This window comes from Chelonia mydas, chromosome 5, assembly GCF_015237465.2.
Source record: "Chelonia mydas isolate rCheMyd1 chromosome 5, rCheMyd1.pri.v2, whole genome shotgun sequence".
Classification (NCBI taxonomy): domain Eukaryota; kingdom Metazoa; phylum Chordata; order Testudines; family Cheloniidae; genus Chelonia; species Chelonia mydas.
In genome coordinates, this window is record NC_051245.2 from 132,658,579 (window position 1) to 132,670,644 (window position 12,066).

At 49.3% G+C, this 12,066-nt stretch overlaps 1 protein-coding gene across 6 annotated transcripts in view; it reads right to left on the reverse strand.

Annotated features, from left to right (window-relative positions):
- The window catches only part of TDRD7 (tudor domain containing 7), a 125,897-nt gene extending 125,244 nt beyond the window's left edge, over positions 1 to 653 (reverse strand). For all 6 annotated transcript variants that reach the window (XM_043547170.1, XM_037902400.2, XM_043547168.1 and 3 more), the window contains exon 1: positions 523 to 653. The gene's annotated coding sequence lies outside the window, so the exon portion shown is untranslated. The remainder of the gene's footprint in view (positions 1 to 522) is intronic.
- Positions 654 to 12,066: the final 11,413 nt, after the last annotated feature.

Here is a 12,066-nt window from a genome sequence, read left to right on the forward strand (position 1 = left end):
GGTCCCCGGCCCCCCCCCCCCCGCCCGCACTGCCCCGACCCGCCCCCAGACAGACCCAGGGGTCCCCACAGCCCCCCCGCCCCGACAGCAGCGACCCCGCCCCCCCGCACTGCCCCGACCCAGCCCCCAGACAGACCCAGGGGTCCCCACCGCCCCCCCGCCCGCACTGCCCCGACCCAGCCCCCGCACAGACCCGGGGTCCCCCCGCCCGCCCCGACAGCAGCGACCCCGCCCCCAGACAGACCCAGGGGTCCCCGGCCCCCCCCTGCCCGCACTGCCCCGACAGCAGCGACCCCGCCCCCCCGCACTGCCCCGACCCGCCCCCAGACAGACCCCGGGGTCCCCGGCCCCCCCCGCCCGCCCGCCCGCCCGCCCGCCCGGCCGCCCGCACTGCCCCGACCCGCCCCCGGACAGACCCGGGGGTCCCCGCCGGCCAGGCTGGAGGGGCGCCGCAGGTGCCGGGGTCGGGGGAGCCGGCCGGCGAGGCCACGCACAGGCACCGCGCCCCAGCCCGCGACTCACCCCCGGCCCCGCCGCGGGGCTCGCCGCTCCTCCCGCCTCAGGGCGGCGCCGGGTCCGCGGCCTCTTAACGCCGCCCGCGACCCCGCCCGGCGGCCCGCCGCGCGCATGCGCCGCCTGGCCCAGCCCCCGCAGCCTGCGGCCCGGGCGCTGCCCCCACGTGACTGGGCCCAGCCCGTGCGGCGGCCCCCGGCGCCCGTCCCCTGTGCGCGTGCGCGTGCCGCCCCCGCCCCCCGGGCCCCTGCAGCGCCCCCGTGACCGCCCGCCGGCCCCGCCCCCCCCGCGGGCCCGCCGCTCGGCCGGGGCTGGGGGGCGCTGGGCGCCCGGGGCGGGAGCCGCGGTGGGAGGCGCCCGGCGGGGCTCCGGGTCCCCAGCCCGCGCGGGCCGCGAGCGGGGAAGGCCGCCCGAAGCCCGGGTGCCCTCGAGCCCGCGCCCGGGGCGAGGCCCCTCGGTCCGCGGGGGCCCGGGTAACCGCGCCCGGGGCGGGGCCGCGCGCGGCCGGCGGGGGAAGGCGGCTTGGCGGCGCCCTGAGGCGCCCCGGGCGTGCGGCGAGATGCGGGCTCTGGGCGCCGCCGCAGGCGGGTCCTCCCGGCTGGCAGCGGGGCCGGGTCCCCGGGCCCTCCTGGCTCCGCGGTGTCCGCCCACAAAGCCCGGCTGCCCCGCGCCCGCCGGCTGCTTTCCGCCAGGCCCCGTTCCTCCTTTCCGGAGCCGCCCGTCCCCGTCCTCTTGCGCCCTGCGCTCTTCTTCCCCGCGTTTCCCTGCCCGAGAACGCTTGGCCGAGTCCGTCCCGCTGCCGAACAGTCCAGACCCGTCCCCACCTTGATCTCCCGCTTCATCACTCCGGGCGTCACTTGGACACTTGAGCCGTGTCTTTATACTGGCTCCCCACCTACCAATAAAGATACGGAGTAGCATTACTTACAGGATGCCTCGATGAAGTGAGCTGTAGCTCGCCAAAGCTTATGCTCAAATAAATTGGTTAGTCTCTAAGGTGCCACAAGTCCTCCTGTTCTCATTACTTACAATAAAAATCAGGAAAGCTGGCAACGCTATTTTAAGTATACTTGAAATATATGGGCAATATATTATGATAATTCCTCCTTTGTAAAAAGAGACAGGTTTAAGGTTCCAGTAAAAAACAGCTCTACACTTCTAAAACTTTGTCTTGATTTAAGGGACAAGCTTTTAATGTTTTGTTGTGGTGAAGGTTGTGTCATCAGGATCATTATTCCAATGCAACGTCATGACACGAGTTATTGTATAACTTCACCAGGTTGCAAGCAGGAAGTATAAAAGATGTTTATTTTAAAGGGACTTCGCTTCCTGCAAGACCTTGCTGCAGAATGCAGAACAGATTAGGGAGACTAGACGATTGTGGATTTTCAGGGAGGGCAGTATACACATAGGGTTTAAAGGTATTGTGCATTTTCATTGTTAAAAATAATATCTTTAATCAATATGGTAAATAGAAAAATGAAACAGGAAGTTCCCCTTGTTAAATACACCTGGTTGATACGGGTTGGGGGCTAAAGGTGGAAGCAAAGAAAGCTTGATAAAGCATAGCACACTGATATATGATATCATTTAAACTTCTAATTGTATGCTTTTTGCATTTATTTTCCAGCAATCTAAACTGAATATTTCCAACATGCCTCTCACCAAAGGATCATTTTGGAGTCCTGTTCCTAAATGATGTGGTCTAATTCTCTAATCTTCGGTGTAAGTGTCAAATGTGAGAAATAACTCTTAGAAGAGACTAAAACTTCGAAGGGTTTTTTTTTTTTAAAAAAAAGGAAAGTAACTCATCTATACCATGTCCTGGATTTGGCTAATTGAAGCATGGCTTCTCACTTCAGGGTCTTAGGGAAGTTCCACTTCCAAAGCATCAGTGTGTGATGATTTGTTGTAACAAACTGAATACATAATAAGAAAAGGAGTACTTGTGGCACCTTAGAGACTAACCAATTTATTTGAGCATAAGCTTTCGTGAGCTACAGCTCACTTCATCGGATGCATACTGTGGAAAGTGTAGAAGATCTTTTTATACACACAAAGCATGAAAAAATACCTCCTCCCACCCCACTCTCCTGCTGGTAATAGCTTATCTAAAGTGATCACTCTCCTTACAATGTGTATGATAATCAAGTTGGGCCATTTCCAGCACAAATCCAGGTTTTCTCACCCCCTCCCCCCCCCCACAAACCCACTCTCCTGCTGGTAATAGCCGCTAGCCGTCACCTTCAGCCCCCAACTAAAACCCCTCCAACGCATTATTAAGGATCTACAACCTATCCTGAAGAATGACCCAACACTCTCACAAATCTTGGGAGACAGGCCAGTCCTTGCCTACAGACAGCCCCCCAACCTGAAGCAAATACTCACCAGCAACCACACACCACACAACAGAACCACTAACCCAGGAACCTATCCTTGCAACAAAGCCCGTTGCCAACTGTGCCCACATATCTATTCAGGGGACACCATCACAGGGCCTAATAACATCAGCCACACGATCAGAGGCTCGTTCACCTGCACATCTACCAATGTGATATATGCATCATGTGCCAGCAATGCCCCTCTGCCATGTACATTGGTCAAACTGGACAGTCTCTACGTAACAGAATAAATGGACACAAATCAGATGTCAAGAATTATAACATTCATAAACCAGTCGGAGAACACTTCAATCTCTCTGGTCACGTGATTACAGACATGAAAGTTGCTATATTACAATAAAAAAACTTCAAATCCAGACTCCAGCGAGAGACTGTTGAATTGGAATTCATTTGCAAATTGGATACAATTGGCTTAGGCTTGAATAGAGACTGGGAGTGGCTAAGTCATTATGCAAGGTAACCTATTTCTCCTTGTTTTTTTCCTACCCCCCCCCCCCCCCCCCCCCCCCCCCCCGGACGTTCTTGTTAAACCCTGAATTTGTGCTGGAAATGGCCCACCTTGATTATCGTACACATTGTAAGGAGAGTGATCACTTTAGATAAGCTATTACCAGCAGGAGAGTGGGGTGGGAGGAGGTATTTTTTCATGCTTTGTGTGTATAAAAAGATCTTCTACACTTTCCACAGTATGCATCCGATGAAGTGAGCTGTAGCTCACGAAAGCTTATGCTCAAATAAATTGGTTAGTCTCTAAGGTGCCACAAGTCCTCCTTTTCTTTTTGCGAATACAGACTAACAGGGCTGTTACTCTGAAACTGAATACATAATATCATATAACACTGTCCTCTAGTGGCAAAATGAATTAATGACAACCTCTCTTTTAAAACCTTTAAACTTTTTTCTAGCCTATATTTATCATCACCGTCTGGTCACTATTTTGTTTTGTTTGCGTCTAGCTACAAACATCGTTGTCCCTACTTCATAGTACATTTGTTAGCAGTTTTACTTTTTCCCACAGCAATACAGTGCAACATTGTTTTTATATACCATTTTTATACAAAGCATTATATTTAAGTGAGAGGATAAATAAAAAGAGAACAATTTACAGAGTTGGGTACAGTGCTTTCAGAGAGAAAGAAAGGGAAATGACAGATTGGAACTGATAACTTGATGATGTTTGTGGCAGGTTTTAAAGCAAGTTTTTACTTAAGAAAAAGTAATTTATAAAGTAAGTACAGCACTAATGTCACTGTAATCTAGCCTGTACTATACTTCTGTCTCTGTATCTGCCACTGGTTTCCGTCTCTCGGCCTTGTCTATGCTCCAACTTCAGTTTGTCTGGGAAGAGACATGTTTGTTTTATAATTGCGTGGAATGCTGCGGACTGATCATCACTTAGATACTGCTTTTTTCTGCAACACTGACCTGCCCACCTTGAGAAAATATTTTGGCACCAAACACTTCAAAGAGAACTAAAAGCACTGGTACATCATGCATTATTTAAGAGTGTTGATGGTGATCTCTTCTCCAGCTCCTAAAGAATCTGTTTGTGAACTGCAGGGGTGAGGTCCCCTTGTTTCTTATAAAATATTGTTTTATACATTTCCATCCCCATACACACCCTCTATCTATCTGTGTATCCCCATACACCCACTCTGTCTATCTCTTTATCTATCCCCATACACCCCCTCTAGCTATCTCGCCACATCCAACCACTCTGTCTATCCCCATACACCCCCCTCTAACTATCTATCCCCTTACACCCCTCTACCTATCTATCCTCATCCACACCCTCTATCCATCTATCTATGTATCTACCCTCATCCACCCCCTCTATCTATTCACCCACATACACCCCATTATTTACCTACCCCCATCCCCTTACACCCTACCTATCTATCCCCATCCACCCCCTCTACTTATCTATCCCCATCCACTCCCTCTATCTGTCTAGCTATCTCTCTGTCCCCATACACCTCTTCTATCTGTCTAGCTATCCATCTATCCCCTTACACCCCCTCTACCTATCTATCCCCATTCACCCACTCTATCTATCTGTCCCAATCCACCCTCTCTATCTATCCATCCATCTATCCATCCCCTTACCCCCACCATCTATCCCCTTACCCCCCACTTATCTATCTATCCCCAACCACCCCCTCTATGTATCTATCTATCCCCTTACACCCCCTCTACCTATCTAACCCCATCCCACCCTCTATCCATCTATTAATCTATCCTCATCCACCCCCGTCTATCTATCCACCCACATACACCTCCTTGTCTACCTATCTATCCCCTTACACCCCCTCTACCTATCTATCTATCTATCCCCATCCACCCACTCTATCTACCTATCCCAGTACACTCTCTCTATCAATCTATCCCCATCCACCCACTCTATCTGTCGGTCTATCTATCCCCTTACACCCTACCTATCTCCATACACCTGTTCCATCTATCCCCAAACACCCCCTCTAGCTAGCTAGCTATCCTCATCCACCCACTTTATCTGTCTATCTTTCTATCTCTATACACCCCCTCTATCTATCTGTCTATCCCCATTCTCCACCTCTATCTATCCCCATCCACGCATTGTCTCTCTCTCTCTTCAAACACCCCCTCTAGCTAGCTAGCTATCCTCATCCACTAACGTTATCTATCTATCCATCTATCCCCATCCACCCACTCTATCTCTCTACCCCCATACACCCCCTCTATCTATACCCATATACCCCTTCTGTCTAGCTATCCATCTATCTATCTATCCCCATCCACCCACTCCATCTATCTGTCTGTCTATCCCCATTCACCCCCTCTATCCATCTAGCTATCCATCTAGCCCCTTACACCCTATCTATCCATCCACTTACACCCCCTCTTCCTATCTATCCCCATCCACCCATTCTATCTATCTATCCCCTTACCCAGCCCTCTACTTATCTATCTATCTATCTATCCCTATCCACCCACTCTATCTTTCTATCTCTCTATCCATCCCCATACACCCCTTCTATCTATCTATGTATCTATCCCCTTACACCATATCTATCTTGTGACGTTGCACTCCATAAAGCTTTATAGAAATATGCTTATGAATGTAAATATGACATAACTGAAATATGCTTTATGCTACATATGCCATATAACATATCTCTGCAAAGGTTGTGATGTACTGAATAGATTCATCCTATTTGTATGCATGAATCATTTTTGTATTCGAAGTTATGAATATTGGCTGTGTACTTGTTTGATTTTAAGTAGCCTCAGTGAAGCATTTGGTCAGCTTCTTGAAAACAGCTATTCTCAGAAAGTGCCCAATCAAGAAACACTTAATCTGACAATAGACTTTGATAGATGCCAATCCACATCTGAGCTTTCCTGGGAACGTTCCTGTAGAGAACTAAGTCATGCATGGACATGTGACTTGCCCAGGTGATTCCAAAACTCCATCTTGTAGAGGGGATTCTACACAGGGGGAGGGAGGGGTTTCCACCCACAAGAGAGAAACTACATAAAATCCTGGGAGACCCCTCCATTTTGTCTTCAGGTAGCTCAAGAGATAGCCTCTCCACCCCCAAAGAATACCTGAAAGAAACTGGAACAAAGGACAGTAACCACACAGGTGTGAGTGATTGTTGGACCCAGACTAGAGGGAGACTAGTCTGTAAAAGAAGCTTACTGGAACATCTCTGAGGGTGAGATTTTATCTGTAATCACTTTCTTACTGTATTAGGCTTGCGTGTTTTATTTTATTTTGCTTGGTAATTCACTTTGTTCTGTCTGTTATTACTTGGAACCACTTAAAGCCTACTTTTTGTATTTAATAAAATCACTTTTTACTTATTAATTAACCCAGAGTATGTATTAATACCTGGGGCGAGGGGGGGGCAAACAGCTGTGCATCTCTCTATCAGTGTTATAGAGGGCGAATAATTTTTGAGTTTACCCTGCATAAACTTTATACAGGGTAAAACAGATTTATTTGGGGTTTGGACCCCATTGGAAGTTGGGTATCTGAGTGTTGGAGACAGGAACATTTCTTAAGCTGTTTTCAGTTAAGCCTGCAGCTTTTGGGGGATGTGGTTCAGACCTGGGTCTGTGTTTGTAGCAGGCTAGCATGTCTGACTCAAACCAGACAGGACACTGAAGTCCCAAGCTGCCAGGGAAAATGGGCTCAGAGGTAGTTTCAGCACATCAGAGGGCAATTCTCAAGGGGCTTTCTGTGATCCAACCCGTCACATATCTATCTATCCCCATACCCACCCTCTACTTATCTATCCCCATCCACCCGCTCTATCTTTCTATTTCTCGATCTATGTATCAATCTATCTCTCCCCATCCCCCCTACCTATCTTTCTCTCTATCTATCCCCATAGACCCCCTCTGCTTCCTCCCCCACCTCTCTATCTAACCCATCCACCCCCTCTATCAATCCCCATACACTCCCTTTATCTATCTTTCTATCTATCTGTCTCTCTAACTCTTGCCTGACAGGGGATAGATAGATAAAGTTTAGCTAATAGCAAGACAGAAACCGGTTATAGGTCCATGCTGGAGCTCTTTTGCGATTCTGGGACTCCATCATGGTCACCTCTGCTGATGAACTCTGCACTCACCTGCAGCTTGCCATGCTGGCCAAACAGGAAATTGAAATGCAAAAGTTTGTGGGCCTTTTCCTGTCTATCTGGCCACTGCATCTGAGTTGAGAGTGCTGTCCAGAGCGGTCACAATGGAGCACTCTGGGATAGCTCCCGGAGGCCAATACCGTCGAATTGTGTCCACACTACCCCAAATTCGACCCAGCAAGGCCGATTTCAGCACTAATCCCCTCCTCGGGGGTGGAGTAAAGAAATCAATTTTAAGAGCCCTTTAAGTTGAAAAAAAGTTCTTCGTTGTATGGACGGGTGTAGGGTTAAATCGATTTAACGCTGCTAAATTCGACCTCAACTTGTAGTGTAGACCAGGCCCCCGTGTGTAGGCACGAAAACTAGATTGAGAAACCTGACTGCATCTCTTTGTCTCTCCCCCAGGGATGACGCCGAAGACTTGTGGTGCTGGGAATGGCCCCAGGAGAACGGGCTGTAGAAACACAGCCAGGGTGGGGGAGGTAAGGATTTTCTGCCAGGGACTCCCACAGTTCAGGGACTGGGGTTGGCTGGGTGTCCTCGCAGATCCTGGAGACTGGCCATGATTCTGCTACTTATTTTTAGCTCCTAGACTTCCTCGTTCATCCAGTGGGAGAGGATGGCATTAAAGTTCCTGGGTTGGAGCCTGGCTAGTGGTTGTGTGTTCCATGGAGCCATTGCTACATGGGATGAAGAGAATCCCTGGGTGGGTGAGATTTTGCAGGATTGTGTCTCTGGGTACCTAGCTCCTGTCACTGTCTCCCTGGCAGACCCATGGGTGTCTGAGAGGGGAGCCACTGGGTTGGTGAGTGGGCAGGACACACCCAGGTACTGCCTGACCAGATGGATCCTTGTTGGATTCCCTGAAAGGGCTGGGGGGTAGGGTTTGCCCAGTGCCATCACAAGTCAGGGAAGGGAACACCCCCCCCCCCCCGCAAGAACTATTGTGATGAGGTCATATTGTCCTTGTCATGTGGCAGTTTGACTTCCCCTTGCAACAAACCCAAATGCTGCAGCCACCAGACCCAGTTACTACAGACATCCCTAATGGGAGGGGACCAGATGTTACTTGCTAGTGGTCGTGTGTTTGTACGTGTCAGGGTTCCCTCCCCGCTTTGAACTCTAGGGTACAGATGTGGGGACCCGCATGAAAGACCCCTTAAGCTTATTTCTACCAGCTTAGGTTAAAACCTTCCCCAAGATACAAATCTCTATTTGCCCTTGGACTGAGGTATGCTGCCACCACCAAGTGATTTAGACAAAGAATCGGGGAAAGGACCACTTGGAGTTCCTATTCCCACAAAATATCCCCCCAAGCCTACACCCCCTTTCCTGGAGAGGCTTGAAAAATAAACAAGGTGAGCACAAACCAGACCCTTGGGTTTGTAGGACACTAAAAACTCAGTCAGATTCTTAAAAAACAGAACTTTATTATAAAGGAAGAAAAAGGTAAAAGAAGCACCTCTGTAAAATCAGGATGGAAGGTAACTTTACAGGACAATCAGATTCAAAACACATAGGATTTCCCTTTAGGCCAAACTTTAAAGTTACAAAAAGTAAACCAGGAATACACCTTCCTCTCAGCACAGAGAAAATCGCAAGCCAAAAGAAAAATAAGCTAACGCATTCCCTTGTTAGTACTTATTGATTCTAATGGAATTGGATTGCTTGCTTCCTTGATCTGTGTCCGGCAAGCACTCAGAACAGACAGACCAAAACCTTCCCCCGCCCCCACCCCCAGATTTGAAAGTATCTTGTCCCCTTATAGGTCCTTTTGGTCAGGTGCCAGCCAGGTTACTTGAGCTTCTTAACCCTTTACAGGTAAAAGGATTTTGTGCCTCTGGGCAGGAGGGATTTTATAGTACTGTATATAGGAAGGTTGTTACCCTTCCCCTTATATTTATGACGCCCCCCAAATCACAGATAGTGTTGGACAGCCAGTTCGACACTGGCTGTGATTTCTTCCTGGAGCTCTAGGAGAAAACAGAGTTAATAAGACACATGCACCTCTAAATATACTACCAAGTGTATAAAGACTAACAATATTTTCCACATCTCAAGGATGATTTTAACCAGTTGATTCTGGGAAACTCTCAAGGGAGAGTGCATCAGCCACTTTGTTAGAAGCTCCTGAGATGTGTTGTATTTCAAAATCAAAATCTTGGCAAGCTAAACTCCACTGAAGAAGTTTTTTATTATTGTCCTTGACGGTGTGAAGCCACTTCAGCGCAGCATGGTTGGTTTGTACTTGGAAACGCCGTCCCCAAATGTATGGGCGTAGCTTTTCCAGAGCATACACAATGGCGTAGCATTTCTTTTCGCTGACTGACCAGTTGCTTTCCCTCTCAGACAGCTTCTTGCTGAGAAACACGATAGGATGGAATTCTTGATCCGGTCCTTCCTGCATTAAAACTGCTCCCACACCACGCTCGGACGCATCTGTGGTTACTAGGAACGGTTTGTCAAAGTCTGGGGCCTTTAGCACAGGGTCAGACATGAGTGTCGCTTTAAGCTGGTTAAAGGCCTTCTGACACTCTTCGGTCCACTGAACGGCATTTGGCTGTTTCTTTTTGATTAGGTCTGTCAGTGGGGCGGCGATTTGGCTGTATTGCGGTACAAATCGTCTGTAATAACCGGCCAAGCCTAAGTAGGATTGGACCTATTTCTTTGACTTTGGAACAGGCCACTTTTGGATAGCATTCACTCTGGCCTGTAGGGGGTTGATAGTTCCTTGACCCACCTGGTGTCCAAGGTAAGTCACTCTGTTGAGGCCTAGTTGACACTTCTTAGCCTTAACGGTTAGTCCTGCCTCCCTTATGCGCTCAAAGACTTTTTGTAGATGCTCCAGGTGTTCTGCCCAGGAATGAGAAAATATGGCCACATCGTCAAGGTAGGTGACTGCAGATTCTCCCAATCCCTCTAGGATACCATCTACAAGTCTTTGGAAGGTGGCGGGTGCATTCCGCAGCCCGAAAGGGAGTACATTAAATTCATACAGCCCGACATGGGTGGTGAAGGCTGACCTTTCCTTAGCAGATTCATCCAGCGGTACCTGCCAGTACCCCTTGGTTAAGTCCAAGGTAGAGATGAACTGGGCCCGTCCCAGTTTCTCCAATAGCTCATCTGTGCATGGCATTGGATAGTTGTCTGGGTGAGTTACAGCATTTAGCTTATGGTAGTCCATGCAAAAACGTAGCTCCCCATCTGGTTTGGGAACTAGAACCACTGGAGATGCCCATGCACTGTTAGAGGGGCAGATTACACCCATCTGTAGCATGTCCTGGATCTCCCGTTCTATAGAAGTTTTGGCTTGAGGAGACACCCGGTAAGATTGGACTTTAATTGGGTGAGCATTACCTGTGTCAATGGAGTGGTATGCCTGTTCAGTCAGTCCTGGGGTGGCTGAGAACGTTGGCGCGTAGCTAGTGCACAGCTCCTGGATCTGCTGTCGCTGCATACGCCCAAGGGTCACGGAGAGGTTCATCTCTTCCACACCACCAGCACTTTTCCCTTCATAGTAGACACCTTCAGGCCACTCAGCGTCGTCTCCTCCCTGGGCTGTAAACTGACAAACCTTTAATTTTCTGGAATAAAAAGGCTTTAGAGAATTAACATCGTACACCTTAGGCTTTAGGTTTGAGGTGGGGAATGCTATGAGATAATTAACAGCTCCCAGTTGCTCCTGGACCATGAATGGCCCTTCCCATGACGCTTCCATTTTATGGGCCTGGAAGTGCCTTCAAGACCATGACCTGGGCCCCTACTTTGAAGGAACGCTCTCTGGCATGTTTATCATACCAGGCTTTTTGCTCTTCCTGAGCCTCTCTTAGGTTTTCTCTAGCAAGGGCTAAAGAGGTTCAGAGGGTGTTTTGCAGGTTGCTTACAAAGTCTAGAACGTTAGTTCCTGGAGAAGGTGTAAACCCCTCCCATTGCTGTTCACCAACTATAATGACCCCTTAACCTCGCGGCCATACACAAGTTCAAATGGTGAAAACCCTAAACTGAGAGGAGGTACAGCTCTGTAGGCAAAGCGCGACTGCTGCAACACTAGGTCCCAATCACTGGAGTGCGCATTTACAAATTTATGTATCATGGCCCCCAATGTTCCATTAAACTCCACCAGGCCATTTGTTTGATGATGGTAAGGGGTGGCAACCAAGTGATTTACCCCATGAGCTTCCCAAAGGCTTTCCATGGTTCCTGCCAGGAAATTAGTTCCTCCATCCGTGAGGATGTCGGAGGGCCAACCTACCCTGGCAAAAATATCTGTTAATGCCTAGCACACACTTTTAGCCCTGGTGTTGCTTAGAGCTACTGCTTCCGGCCATCGGGTGGAAAAATCCATGAAAGTCAGTATGTACTGCTTTCCTCTGGGTGTCTTTTTTGGAAAAGGACCCAGAATATCCACAGCTACTCGCTGAAATGGAATCTCAAGGATGGGGAGTGGCTGGAGAGGGGCTTTGACCTGGTCGTGGGGTTTTCCCACCCTCTGGCACACCTCACAAGACTGGACATAGGCAGAA